Source organism: Tamandua tetradactyla, chromosome 7, assembly GCF_023851605.1.
Source record: "Tamandua tetradactyla isolate mTamTet1 chromosome 7, mTamTet1.pri, whole genome shotgun sequence".
NCBI classification, from domain to species: Eukaryota; Metazoa; Chordata; class Mammalia; order Pilosa; family Myrmecophagidae; genus Tamandua; species Tamandua tetradactyla.
Window position 1 is genome coordinate 59,339,188 of NC_135333.1, and position 14,162 is coordinate 59,353,349.

General features: G+C 38.1%; 1 protein-coding gene and 1 pseudogene across 4 annotated transcripts in view; both read left to right on the forward strand.

Moving 5' to 3' along the window:
* The window catches only part of LOC143691274 (aldo-keto reductase family 1 member C23-like protein), a 460,654-nt gene that overhangs the window by 318,907 nt on the left and 127,585 nt on the right, over positions 1-14,162 (forward strand). The gene's annotated exons all lie outside the window — the stretch shown is intronic.
* Positions 1-14,162, forward strand: part of LOC143691273 (prostaglandin-E(2) 9-reductase-like) — a 62,675-nt pseudogene that overhangs the window by 27,074 nt on the left and 21,439 nt on the right. Inside the window, exons 5-7 of the transcript XR_013179432.1 lie at positions 753-875; positions 6,169-6,277; positions 7,192-7,357. The product of XR_013179432.1 is annotated as a prostaglandin-E(2) 9-reductase-like (transcript). The remainder of the gene's footprint in view (positions 1-752; positions 876-6,168; positions 6,278-7,191; positions 7,358-14,162) is intronic.

Below are 14,162 nucleotides of genomic sequence, written 5' to 3' on the forward strand. Positions count from 1 at the left end.
GTGGAGGTATCAACTTTGCAGTCTTGGGCAATTAGATGGTACTTAAACCACAAATCTGGATGTGATCACTGGGAGTGAAAGAATATAGAGAACTGATAAGTTCTGAAGCTTGAATCAGAGGATTCCAATATTGGAATTGAGAAAGATGAAACTCTATGTGAGAAGAATTGAGGGGATCAGGAAGACTGACCAGAATAGTCAGTTCCTGGAAGCAAATGATGACAGTGTTTCAAGGAAGAAAATATCAATTGTGTGCATTGCTACCTCTCAGTCATATAAGTAGGCACCTCGGATTGAACAATTTAGGATCTCAACAAAGATTATATGCTGGCACATGTCCTGGAGAGCATTATGGAAATGTTCAAGAGAGGATGGTTGGGAACTGTGAGGGTAAGCAGCATTTTCTTTCTTTCTTTCTTTCTTTTTTTTAACATGGGCAGGCACCGGGAACCGAACTGAATGCTTTGGTATGGCAGGTGAGCATTCTTGACTGCAAAGTCACCGTGGCCCACCCAGCATTTTCTTTCAATGTGCAATTTTTTCCCTAGTTTTCCATAGAAGGAAACAGTCATCTCTTTCTACTTAATTCATCTCTTTCCACTCTTAGATTTTTACTTTTTTTTTTTGAGACAAAGTCTGTCACCTCCATGGTCATTTCTTGAAAGGTGTTCTTATTAATGGTGGTATTTTTCAACATTTCTTGATCTAAAGTCAATCTAACTAAATTCTTCTACACAACCCCTTCTTTCCAGGCCCTGGAGAAGTGCAAGGACAGAGGATTGACCAAGTCCATTGGTGTGTCCAACTTTAACCGCAGGCAGCTGGAGATGATCCTGAACAAGCCAGGGCTCAAGTACAAGCCTGTCTGCAACCAGGTGAGTTGTCCCCTTGGTTCATTGGGCCTTTCCCTTTTCTGTTCTTCACCTCCCCACCTGCACTTCTTCAAGATACCCATGGGTCAAACCTCGTATTCATCTTACCTTTATAGACCTGGATATTCTGGAGAGACATCAGCTGTCTAAAAGGGAAGAGAAAAAGCCTTTAACTGTATCTCAGCACAGTAAATTTAGGCAAATTGTGGGGAAACCATAGTGCTAAGTTATATGAAAGAATGTAGAGGTAGGGAAAATGAATAAGAAGGGCTGGAAGAATTAACGTATTTACGAGGAAGGTGGGTATTCGCCTGAGCTTTAAAGCATGGCCAGATATTGGATGAATGAAAGTGATTTGGAATGAGCTGCATATAGTAAGGGATCCAGTAAGCATGGAAGAGCAGGTATAAACAAGAATGAATGAAAATAAGATCAGATAAGTGTTAAGGTTTTGTGTTGGAATTTGAAGCCTTAGTTCTTCATCTTGATTCTTAACAGAGGAAGCACACATATGGCAGATATTCATATGAATCTATTAAATACTTGTGGTTTGATGGATTACATAATCAGTTTAAGGTAGTGATAAAGCTGAAGAAATAGACGCTAAGGAATTTTGCCTGGGTAGCCAGTTGTTCTAGTTTGCTAGCTGCCAGAATGCAGTATATCAGAAACAGAATGGCTTTTAAAAAGGGGAATTTAATAAGGTGCTACTTTAGAATTTTAAGGCCAAGAAAATGTCCCAATTACAAGTCTATAGAAATGTTCAATCAAAGGCATCCAAGGAAAGATTCCTTGGTTCAAAAAGCCTGATGAAGTTCATGTTGTCTCTCTCAAGTGGAAAGACAACACTCAGAGATTCTCTCTCATCTGGAAAGGCACATGTTGAACATGGTCAGGGTTCTTCTCTCATCTAGAAGGGCACATGGTGAACATGGCATCATCTGCCAGTTTCTTCTCCTGGCTTCCTGTTTCATGAAGCTCCCCAGGAGGCATTTTTCTTCTTCATCTCCAAAGGTCACTGGCCTGTGGGCTCTCATGGCTATGTTATTCTTCTCTGCTCTCTCTGAATCACCTTCATTCCCCAAAATGTTTCCTATTTCATAGGACTGCAGAAACTTCTCAAGACTCACCCAAATGGGTGGAGACATGTCATCATCTAGTCCAGCACAACAAGCACTCTTGATTAAATCATATCATCCAGGGAGATGATCTGATTATAGTTTCAAACATACAGTATTGAATAGGGATTATTCTGCCTTTATGAAATGGGATTTAGATCAAAACATGGCTTTTCTAGGGGACATACATGTTTCAAAGCAGCACATTCCACACTCTGGGCCTTAAAAAAAGCATGTTTTTCCCACATATGAAATACATTAATTCCATCACAATATCAGAGAACCTTAAACCACTTCAGTAGCAATACAAATGAAATGCAAAATTAGGAACAGTACAAACTCCTATCAAAGTTAATTATGGGCATGGTCTTTCTAAGGCAAAATTATCCTCTGACTTTGGACCTTTGAAAACTCATAACAAGTTATTTGCTGCCAACATACAAAGGAGGAACAGTCATGGGATACATATACACATTTCCATATGGAGGAAAGAGCACAGGAGTCACTGGACCCATACAGTTTCAAAAACCAACAGGGCAAAGTCCAGTAGATTTCAAAGTCTGAGACATTTATTTTCAGTGCTTCTGAAAGCAGCAGTCCCACCTTTTCTAAGGGCCTATGCAGAGGCCTGCCTCTCTCCAAATGCAAGCTTGGGGGACATTGGGGAAACCACCTTTTTCTTGGCTCCACCCTCTCAAAGCATTGGGGTCACACCCAGACTCTCTGCCATCTACGGGGCACACACCCAACCAGGCTCTCCCCAAACCCCAAGGAATATGCTTCACCCTCTCCAAGGCCTGAAACAGCATGACTCTTCCACAGCAACCAGGTGGAAGGCCCATCCTCTGCCTTTGCGGCAAACTCACCCTCTCCACAGGCTTGGGTGGGTCCACTCTCCTGGCCCGAGGCTTCTTGAACTCAGACTTCAGCCTCCATGGTTTTGCCTCTGAAGTTGTTTTTCCTCCAATGTGTCCCTTCTCTGAGCCACCCAGTGTAGACTGGCAGTGGCTCTGTTTACACAGGTCCCAAAGCACTTTCATCGGCTTTCTATGCAGTAGCATTGGATCATGCCCATCAGACATAAGGAGTTTCCACAAGTCCTTCCTGGATAACTCCAAGCCCTATCCTGACTTTCTCTGAAAGGGCTGGCTGGTTCCACATTTAGTTAAATCCTCAAGTGAGGCACTATTCTCTGGGGTCTCCCTTCTTGGAAGCCCAGAATTTTCCAGGACATCAATTTCTCATTTCTTTGTACTCAAGAGTTCTGTTTTCAGCTGATCTTTCTCTTGTTGCATTTCGTTATAAGCTGTGAGGAGAAACCAGGCTGCACTTTGGACATTTAATTTGGAGATCTCTTCTGTTAAATATCCAAGTTCCTGGCTTTTAAAATCTGCCTTCCAGCCAAAGCCACTAGTCAATTTTGGCAGATTATCTGCCATTTTAAAATAAGGATCACCTTCCCTCCACTCTGTGATGACACACATCTCACTTCTGTCTAGAGCCTGGTCAGAGGTATCTTTAGAGTCCACGTTTCTACCAAGAGTCTCTTCAAAGCACTCTAGACCTTCTCTATCAAGCTTCTCATAACTCCTCCAGATTTTTCCCCTTATTCATTTAAAAAGCTGTTCCAACATGTTTGGTATTTGCAAGCTGCAGCAGCAGCACCCCACCCTCCAGTACCAAAATCTGTTCTAGTTTACTAGCTGCTAGAATGCAATATAACAGAAACAGAATGGCTGTCAAAAAGGGGAGTTTAATAAGTTGCTAATTTACAGTTCTAAGGCCAAGAAAATGTCCCAATTACAAATCTATAGAAATGTCCAATCAAAGGCATCCAGGGAAAGATACCTTGGTTCAAGAAGGCCAATGAAGTTCATGGTTTCTCTCTCAAGTGGAAGGGCACGTGGCAAACACAGTTAGAGTTTCTCTCTCATCTGTAAAGGCAGATGATTAACACAGTCAGGGTTCCTCTCTCATCTGGACAGGCACATGATGAACACGGCATCATTTGCCAGCTTCTTCTCATGGCTTCCTGTTTCATGAAGCTCCGGGAAGGCATTTACATTCTTCATCTCCAAAGGTTGCTGGCTTGTAGGCTCTCGGGGCTAGGTCATTCTTCTCTGCTCTCTCTGAATTGTCTTCATTCACCAAAATGCTTCCTCTTTTACAGGACTCCAGAAACTTTTCAAGACCCACCCAAATGGGTGGAGACATGTCATCATCTAGTCCAGTTTAACAACCACTCCTGATTAAATCACATCACCCAGGGAGATGATCTGATTACAGTTTCAAGTATACAGTATTGAATAGAGATTATTCTGCCTTTATGAAATGGGATTTATATTAAAACAGGGTTTTTCTAGAGGACATACATCCTTTCAAACAGCATCCCAGGACAGACCTTATGACTAAATCTTGGTCTGGTTCTCCTCTCTGCTTTCTATAATTAAATTAGTTGTTCAAAATACCTGTTCTAAGGTTGGTTTTTGTTCTAACTTACCTGTTAAGAACTTGGAACACAGGAATGGTGGAGGCTCCTACACTGGATGATATCATTTCAAAATTGAAGAATATGTTTTCAATATAGAGTGATATACAACCATGGATTCAATTACAAACAATAAAATTTATTTTGGGTCTGGTGGTAATTTCATCCTTAATTTTTTCGAAACTTTAGAACAAGGTAAAATTTAAAATATGATTCAGCTAACATGCTAACATGCATATTTCCCCTTCTGTCATGTTTACCCTACCCTTTCAAATTAAGTTGTAGACTTGACATGACACACCAACATACCTCATATTCCATCTCATGAGCGTGAAGACATTCTTCTACACACTCACAGTCCTACATTTATTTCTAACCTAATTCATAATGATTCCTTAAAATTATTTGCTATCCAGTTTATATTCATTTTTCCCCATTTTTTAATAATAAATCCTTCACTAGTTCTTTTTTATCTAGGAGTCATTATAGCTCATGTATTACTTTTCTACATTTCTTTAACTCTTTCAATCTCTAAAAATGACTCAACCATTTTTATCCCATGATAAACTGGCAGATTTTGTCTAATACTCTTTATCAGATTGTAGGCTTCTGGTGTTAGTTAACTTGATCCTCTATTTCAAGTTTTAATAAACTAAAAGTTACATCTGAAGATTTCATTAGATTCAGGTTAAATATTTCTGGCAAGCAAATTTCACCAGGATGATGAGTCTTTCAAATTGCACCCCATTATGAAGTATGTAATTACAGGTTGTCTATTATTGAGGCTAGATTCCATGTCTTGGTTAATCTACTAGAAGCCACATCTACTCTATACCATTTGTTTTTCCCTTTATAATTGCCAAGAAATATGACAGGTGTTTTTTAAGCATTAGGGTCAACTCTAGGCTCCCTGCAATGCTTTAAAGATATCCTTAAATGCTTGATATCCAGCTAAGATTTTTGCCTAAACTATAATTTCATGAAGGTTGGCAGCTACTCATTTTCTACTTTTATCACTCTTTTTACACTCTTTGATGATATTTTTCTACGTTAAAATTTTTTTCATCTACTGGGAATAAACTATAATTGTAATTATTGACAAGGTAATGTTTATTTTTTCCTTTAGTTATCAACATACTCATGGTTTCTTATTATATTCACTCTGAATAATTGTTTTTCACACTCTGTGCCTCTTTATTTTTCTCTCTCCTCACTATAGAATCATTGATTGAATGTGATAAGGAATGTAATAGTCAATATTCCATTTCATAATCACATCCACCCAAATGTGAACAATGAGTTTCTCCCAAAAGGGTTGTGTTTTTTTTTTACAAATTCTTATAGGCCTTAGACCGATTTCCTTGTTACCATGGTTTGATGTCCAAAGCGCAAATAGTTTCTTCCAATCTCATATCCAGAATTAGTCATTTTTCCTTGTAGAAGCCAAAAACATTTAGAACAAATATTGGAAAATGGAGGTGCTTATTCTCTGGAACATCATGGTTTTGACCTTTCTAGTGAGCAGAGATCGAAAATTTACCTTAGATCAAGTAATTAGTTTATGCTGATATTTTCAGTTCCCATTTAACTGTTCAACTTCTTTAACTTTTAACCTTTCTCTTACAATTTAAGTTTAAGGTGTTTTTTTTTTTCATATAATCTGATACATTTCTGTCTTGGCTTTCCACAGGTAGAATGTCACCCTTACTTCAACCAGAGAAAACTGTTGAACTTGTGCAAGTCAAAAATATTGTGCTTGTGGCCTATAGTGCTCTGGGAACTCAACGAGATAAAAGATGGTAATGACAACAATAGGGAGTTTAACTAAAACTCCGTTGAGGTTTTTTGATTGAAAAAAACATTTCAATCACATCAAACTATGTTTCCCACAGTTAACTCCCAACTGTTAGTTTAAATGGTGTATAGGGCCTCTAGAAATACTCCTCCCTTACTCCAGAGCATGGCTTTGCACTGCATCTATCTGGTCATACTAGTTAGTAATAATATCTGCATTAAAATATAGACATCATCCAAAAGGTGAGACCAAAGGCATAATCTCAACTAATGATATTAAATATTAAAAGTTCAAGTAACAACTTCTATAAGCTTCAGTTACTTCATGTGAAAATACAGAGTTATATTATATAATTCCCAGGTATATGAGTATAGAGTGAAATTACCATCTCTATACATTTTGCAGTCTTCTGTTAAAATATTACATATTGCGCTTGATTCTTAATGATGAAAATGAACAGCTTTCATTTTGAGCCTGGAAGATTTTCAATGATATGTTAGATATGTTAAAATGAAAATTACCCAAATCTTCCCTTTCTTTCTCCCCATAAAATTTCTTGTCCTACTTTGAGAGCTCTATCAAGAGAAGAAATAAAGCCACAGGGAAGTAGAAAAGAAAAATTTAAGGGTCTGGAACCTTTCCTCACCATCTCGAGCATACTTACAAATGACCAGGAGGACTTGACACAGTACTGATTGTTGGAATCCACATGGAGGGGTGGGAGGGGTCTGACTTGATAGATCTGGAGTGAAGTTCTAGAATTTGTATTTCTAATACGTTCCTGGTGGTATAGGCTACTGGACTAGAGACCACATTTTGAGACACTCCAGTCTCGGATAGATCACCTTGCTTGGGAGGAGCCCCCTAGTAAATTGAATACCATATGGCAGATGTTCAGCCTTGCTGCCTTCCTTCCAGGGTGGACCAGAACTCACCTGTTCTCTTGGATGATCCAGTTCTTTGTGATTTGGCAAAAAAGCACAAGTGCACCCCAGCCCTCATTGCTCTTCGCTACCAGATACAGCGTGGGGTGGTGGTCCTGGCCAAGAGTTTCAATGAGAAGCGGATCAAAGAAAACATGCAGGTGATGAGCAGGGCTGCAGCCCAGGTGGCCTCAATATTATCCCCACATATGTTCTGCTCTGTAAGCATCTCAACACATCCTTGGGCCACTTGATTTCCCTAATGTTTTTTATGCAGGTGTATCCCATGTGCACTTGCACTCCCCATTAATATTCTCCTTCTTATGCAACGTCAGCAGAATGATAGTAGTTGGAGCAAAGATTGGGCAGGTGTCAGAAAATTTGTTACAGCCCTATCTGTTTAACCGAGTCTGTAACCTTGCTGAAGTGACATCTTATTTGCTTCATTTCTGAAATAATGCAGCTGTATTAAGGGATCTTCAGTCTCCAAATCTCTAGGATACTTTTTTTCCCAGGATCTCATTGACATCCAGAAAGGACAAGCTGAAAAGGAAAACAGATAATCCCTAATTATATTTGGCCCTTGAACAATCTCCTTCTCCATGAGTTTTTGCAGGAAGAGGTCCCATTCCTGCAGTAAAGTTAAACATTCTTCTCTTCTCTGATATTTGACACTTTTAATGAGTTGTTTTGAAATTACTTTTAAAATCTAAATAGTATTAAAATGAAAAGAGTGGAAAATAATCTTCCTCTGCTTGTTCTTCAGTCTCCCAGTTAAACATCTTTCTCTCCATATCAGTATCTGTTGGTCTTTCCTGTATCACTTCCTGAAGCATACCCTGAGTATATATGCTCTTTAGAACTAAAGGAAGATTATACAAAAATGGTGTACAATTTGTTTTTTTAATTTAAACTTCAGAGAAACAATTTTTAATTTTGATTTGAAAAGACAAACTTTCTATTTCAATATGTGTTCTCAATTTCAGCAGGGAGTTGAGTAAGTCAACTTGCTGCTGCAAGCTTTCTGAAAATAATGAAAGATATAAATACAAAATAAGTGTAGGACACACATTTATACCTAAAATAATAACAATGTACTGGAAACCTTCGAACCATTCAGGTTATGAGATAACATATGTGCTGGTTTGAAATGACGTATGTACCCTTGAAAAGCCATGTTTTAATCCTAATCCCATTTTGTAAAGGCAGTTGCTTCTTCCAGTCGCTATTCATTATGGCATGGCTGAATCTATAATTAGATCATCTCCTTGGAGGTGTGATTTAATCAAGAGTGGTTGTTAAGCTGGATTAGGTAGAGGCATGTCTCCACACATTTGGATGGGTCTTTGTTAATTTCAGAAGTCCTATAAAAGAGGAAACATTTTGGAGAATGAGAGATTCAGAGAGAGCAGAGCAGAACAACATAGCCACAAGAACCAGAGTCCACCAACCAGTGACCTTTGGAAAGGAAAATGCCTCCCAGGGAGCTTCATGAAACAGGAAGCCAGGAGAGGAAGCAAGCAGATGATGCTGTGTTTGCCACATGCCCTTCCAGATGAGGGAGAAATTCTGACTGTGTTGGACATGTACCCTTCCACTTGAGAGAGAAATCCTGAACTTCATTGGCTTTCTTGAACCAAGGTATCTTTCCCTGGATGCCTTTGATTGGACATTCCTATGGTCTTGTTTTAATTGGGACATTTTCTTGGCCTTAAAACTATAAACTAGCAACTTATTAAATTTCTCTTTTTGAAAGCCATTCTGTTTCTGGTATATTGCATTCCAGCAGCTAGCAAACCAGAACAACATATTTTCCCTCTCTGATCCTTACTCATCATCTCTCCTTCCCCCCAGAGAACCTATTTTCTAAATTTTATGATAAACATTGTTTTCATTAATTATTCTCATAATTTGTTATCAAAGAGTATATTACCTAAGGTACATTTAATTTTACTTTTTGAGCATTGTAGGAGTGGAATCAAATGATGTTCTTCTACAAGTAGCTTCATTTAGTTAAGATAAAGTGTTAAAATCATCTATGTTGATGCATGAAGTTGTACGTGATTCACTTTCACCTCCACATAGTGTACCATCTTATGAATACATTGTAAGTTACTTATCAAAATTTTTAGAGCCATTTGTGATGTTTGTATATTTCTTAGCTTTTTTGCCCATTTTATGTAATTCTTCTAGATACATTTTTGCATGTGTCTCCTCATACACTTTTAGCAGTGTACCGTGTGGATATTTTCTTAAATCTATGACTGAATTGCCAGGAAATACTATATGAGCAGGTTTATATTTATCTGATTGTATCAAACCTTCCACAACGTGATTTTTTCCTCTGTCTACTCTTTGGGGCCATAAATGATATATGTCTTTGCTCCACATTCTAGACAATGCAATATTGCCAACATTTCCAATTTTAGGCAATCTGTATGCTAGGCAATATCCCTCTTTATGTTTTTTTCATATCTCTGAATACTAATGGAGCTTACTATGCCAACTTTTATTATATTGTCTGTCTTTTATTTACTTGTAGAAGATTATTTTTATACCATTAGCTATAACTTAATAACTTACCACTCTAAAATTTAGGTGCTTAATGTAAAAAACATATATTTAACTAATAACTTTGGATCCATGATTTGTGCTCAGTTCAGCTGAACAGTCCTTACTGGGATCTCTTCTGAATTTCTGTCAAGTACAGGGCAGCCAGGAATCTCTGCTTCCTAGTTTGGTGCTATTTTCAGGGTGACTTTACTTTTCTCCACATGGTTTTTCATCCTCTAGCCAAGTATCCCAGTCTTTGCATCATGATGTTGGCAATTATCAAAGAGACCATTGAAGTATGTTCAGAGCCCTCTCAGGTTTAGGCAGAAAATTGGCTCATCATAGCATCTCAAAATGATATTGACCAAGGAAGTCATAAGGACAGGACAGGTTCAGGAGAAGAAGAAACGGACACCACCTCCTGATGGGAGGAGCTGTAAAATTACATTGGAAAAGGTGTGGTTACAGGGAGAGGTAAAGGATTGGGGCAATTTTTTCAATTAGATAAATCAAATGATATTTTATTAGGGAAAGGGGAATGAAATTCATTTTTTAAGAAATAGCTTTACCCCATACTTACTGTTTCCATATACTAGATTATTTCACCTTTTCACCAAACTGGATGCAAAATCGTCAGGACCAAATAAAAGTTTCACGAGTTTGATTTTCTCCTTCACACTATAGGACATTTTCTTTTGTTGTTGTTAAAACTTTTAATTGTATTAACTTATATATAACTCAAAATTTTCCATTTTAATTACTTTCAAGTATACAATACATTGATATACATTATATTCATAATATTGTGCTACTATCACCAATATTCATTACCAAACATTTTTTAACATTTTAATTGTTAATATAGCATACATACAAACAAAGAAATAAAGAAGCAATAGTTTTCCAAGCACCCTTCAACAAGTCCCTTCAACAGGACAGATCCCAGAGTTTATCATGGGCCACCACATGATCCTCTCAGATTTTTCTTTCTAGCTGCTCCAGAATATAGACAGCTAAACGGCATAAATATGTTTTATCATCACAGTTAACACATACATACATATGTGAAGAATAACATATACAAAAAAGCAATAAGTTTCAAAGTATAGTACCACAATTTAGTTGTAGCAGACATTTCAGAGTTTGACATGGGTTACAATTCCACAATGTTATGTTTTTGCTTTTAGCTGTTCTAAGATACTGGAAACCAAAAGATATATCAGTTTAATGATTCAGCAATCACATTCATTTGTTAAATCCTATCTTCACTGTACAACTCCACCATCACCTCTGATCTTACTATCCCTCTCCTTAGGGGTGTTTGGGCTATGGCCATTCCAACTTTTTCATGTTGGAATGGTCTGTCAATGATATGAGGTAGGGAGATGAAACTATCTGATGTTCTGCAGAGTCTGGGCTCTCCAGGCCACAGGACTTATCTGGTCCAGGTTCCCATCCAGGAGTTGTAGGTTTCTGTACAGTTACAGAACTGTAGCTGGAACACTTGTGGAATTCCATACATTGCCCTAGGTGTTCTTGAGGACTGGTTGGAATGGTCCTGGCTGGAGTTTGGCAGGTAATGAGAGGTAGCAATGTCTATCTGAAGCTTGTGTGAGAGCAACCTCCAGAATAGCCTCTCAACTCTATTTGAACTCTCTCGGCCACTGATACTTTATTAGTTACACTTCTTTTCTCCCTTTTGGTCAGGATGGCATTGTTCATCCCACAGTGCCAGGACTGGATTCATCCCTGGGAGTCATCACCCACACCACCAGAAAGACTTTCATCCCTGGATGTCATGTTCCACGTAGCGGGGTGGGCAATGATTTCATTTGCAGAGTTGAGCTTAAGGAGAATGGGGCCATATCTGAGCAACAAAAGAGGACATCCAGAAGTAATTCTTAGGCATACCTATAGATAGGCTAATCTTCTCCACTACCTGCATAAGCTTCACAAGAGTAAGCCTCATGATCAAGGGCATGGCTTATTGATTTGGGTGTCCCTAAAGTTTGACACAGTAGCAGAGGATTCCCATATGGTAAATTTTAATAGTTCCATATTTTTTCTCCCATACCTCAAAGGACTTTGCCAATAATTTTTGATTATCTGCTTAATATACTCTAGGATGTATCCAGGCATTACCTTAAGTTTTGCAGAATTCAAGGACCTCTTTCTTATTCTTGACTCCCTGTGTTTCAATTGTTCAAATGAGCTGCACAGATAAGTTGATTTAGATTGTATGCTACAGAAAATTTTGGTTCCAGATGAAATAAACCTTTCTTCCTTTGGTCTCAAAGAGCATGTGAGGTTCTAAAATATATAAACAATGTTTTCCTTACCCCTGTGTCCTGAATTACTTTAAGTCCAACTGATCGGCTTCATTCTTATCTCTATATATCATGTTATAAATTATGCACAAACAGCCTCTCAAATGAGAAATAGTAATTACCACTCAGGACTAAATATATTTGCTACAAAAGCTTACAATGCAGGCTGCTGTTTTCTTATAAGCATTTTTGTAGCAGCACAACATCCATTCATAAGCATTCACCATCATTTACGAATCTACTTCTCAGTCAGTGCATCCTTCAGCCAGCTACTTTCATCAGGCATCATGTATAGTGCCAAAAGTCCACAGTCCATCAACAGTCACAGTTTTAGATAATTTCATTTTTCTCAAAAGAAAGAAAACCAATAAACATACCCTTGCCAAATAGTAAATCTAAACCTCTTCTTAACTCTGTCCTCCCCCCCATTATTTATCTCAGCTGTTGCTATGATAGTTCTGATGTTTTCCTTTTAAACATAGTCCATCATATGCAATAGCAGTTTTCCCCCTGTGCCCTGGACTTAAGTACTGCTTGTACATGAATTGTACCTTTGAAGTAGTTCTTGCAAGAACCAATTTATATTTCCAGTGTTAATCAGTGTGGCACATCAATCTACACAACCCCTTTCAATCCTGTTCATCTTCAATATACATTGAATATATACACACATATGTTATAATATACATACATAACATCACTTATAGACCCACTAGAGAACTGTCTTCACTTCTGTCTATTCCCTTACATTGAAGTTCAACCTCATTAGCTAACTGTTCACCCAACTCTAGCATCTATGTATCTCTAAGTCCCCTATATTCTGTAGTATAAGCCTCTGATTTTATCTCTAGCATGGTCATAAAAGTGGAATCATACAGTATCTACCCTTTTGCCCTTTTGTGTCTAGCTTATTTCACCCAAAATTATGTCCTCAAGGCTCATCCATCTTGTTACATGTTTCTGGATGTCATTTTGTCTTACTGCTGCATAATATTCCATCATATTTACATAGCACATTTTGTTAGCCACTTGTCTGTTGATGGGCATTTGATTTGTCTCCATTTTTGGCGATTGCAATAATGCTGCTATGAACATCGGTTCACAATTGTCTGCTTGTGTCATAGCTTTCTGCTCTTCTGGGTATATACCAAGTACTGCTATTGCAGGGTCATAGGGCAACTCGATATTTAGTTTCCTAAGAAATTTCCAAACAGTCTTCCATAGTGGCTGCACCATTATACATTCTCACCAGCAGTGCATAAGCATCCCAGTTTCTACACATCCTCTCCAACATCTATAGTTTCCCATTTGTTTAACAGCAGCCATTCTCATAGGTGTGATGTGGTATCTCACACTCATTTCTTTCTTCAGGTGCATGGGCCAGGAATCAAACCTGGTTCTCCCACATGGAAGGCAAGCATTCTACCACTGAAACACCCATACACCCCTCATACTCTTGAACAGAATTTCCCCGATAGCCAATGAAAATGAACATCTCTTCATGTGCTTTTGAGCCATCTGTATTTGCTCTTCAGAAAATTACCTATTCATATCTTTAGCCCATTTTGTAATTGGGTTTCTTGTTCTTTTGGTGTTGAGTGGTATGATTTCTTTGTGTATGCAAATTATCAAACCTTTGTCCAATATGTGATTTTCTCCCACTGAGTTGGCTGCCTCCTCATCTTTTTGAGGTGCAGAAGCATTTGATTATGGAGGTTCCCATTTATCTATTTTTTCTTTTGTTGCTTATTCTTTGGCTGTAAAGTTTAGAAAGCTACCTCCTATTACTAGGTCATGAAGCTGTTTCCCTACATTCTCTTCTAGACGATTTATGGTGCTAATTCTTATATTTAGGTGTTTGATCTACTTTGAGTTAATTTTGGTGTAACGTGTTAGGTGGGTGTCCTCTTTCATTCTTTTGGCTATTGATATCCATGCCCATTTATTGGAAAGACTATTTTGTCCCAGTTCAGAGGGTTTGTGGCGTTATCAAAAATCAGTTGACTATAGATTTGGTGGTCTCTTTCTGCACTCTCGATTTGATTCCATTGGTCAATGTTTCTATCTTTCTACCAGTATCGTGCTG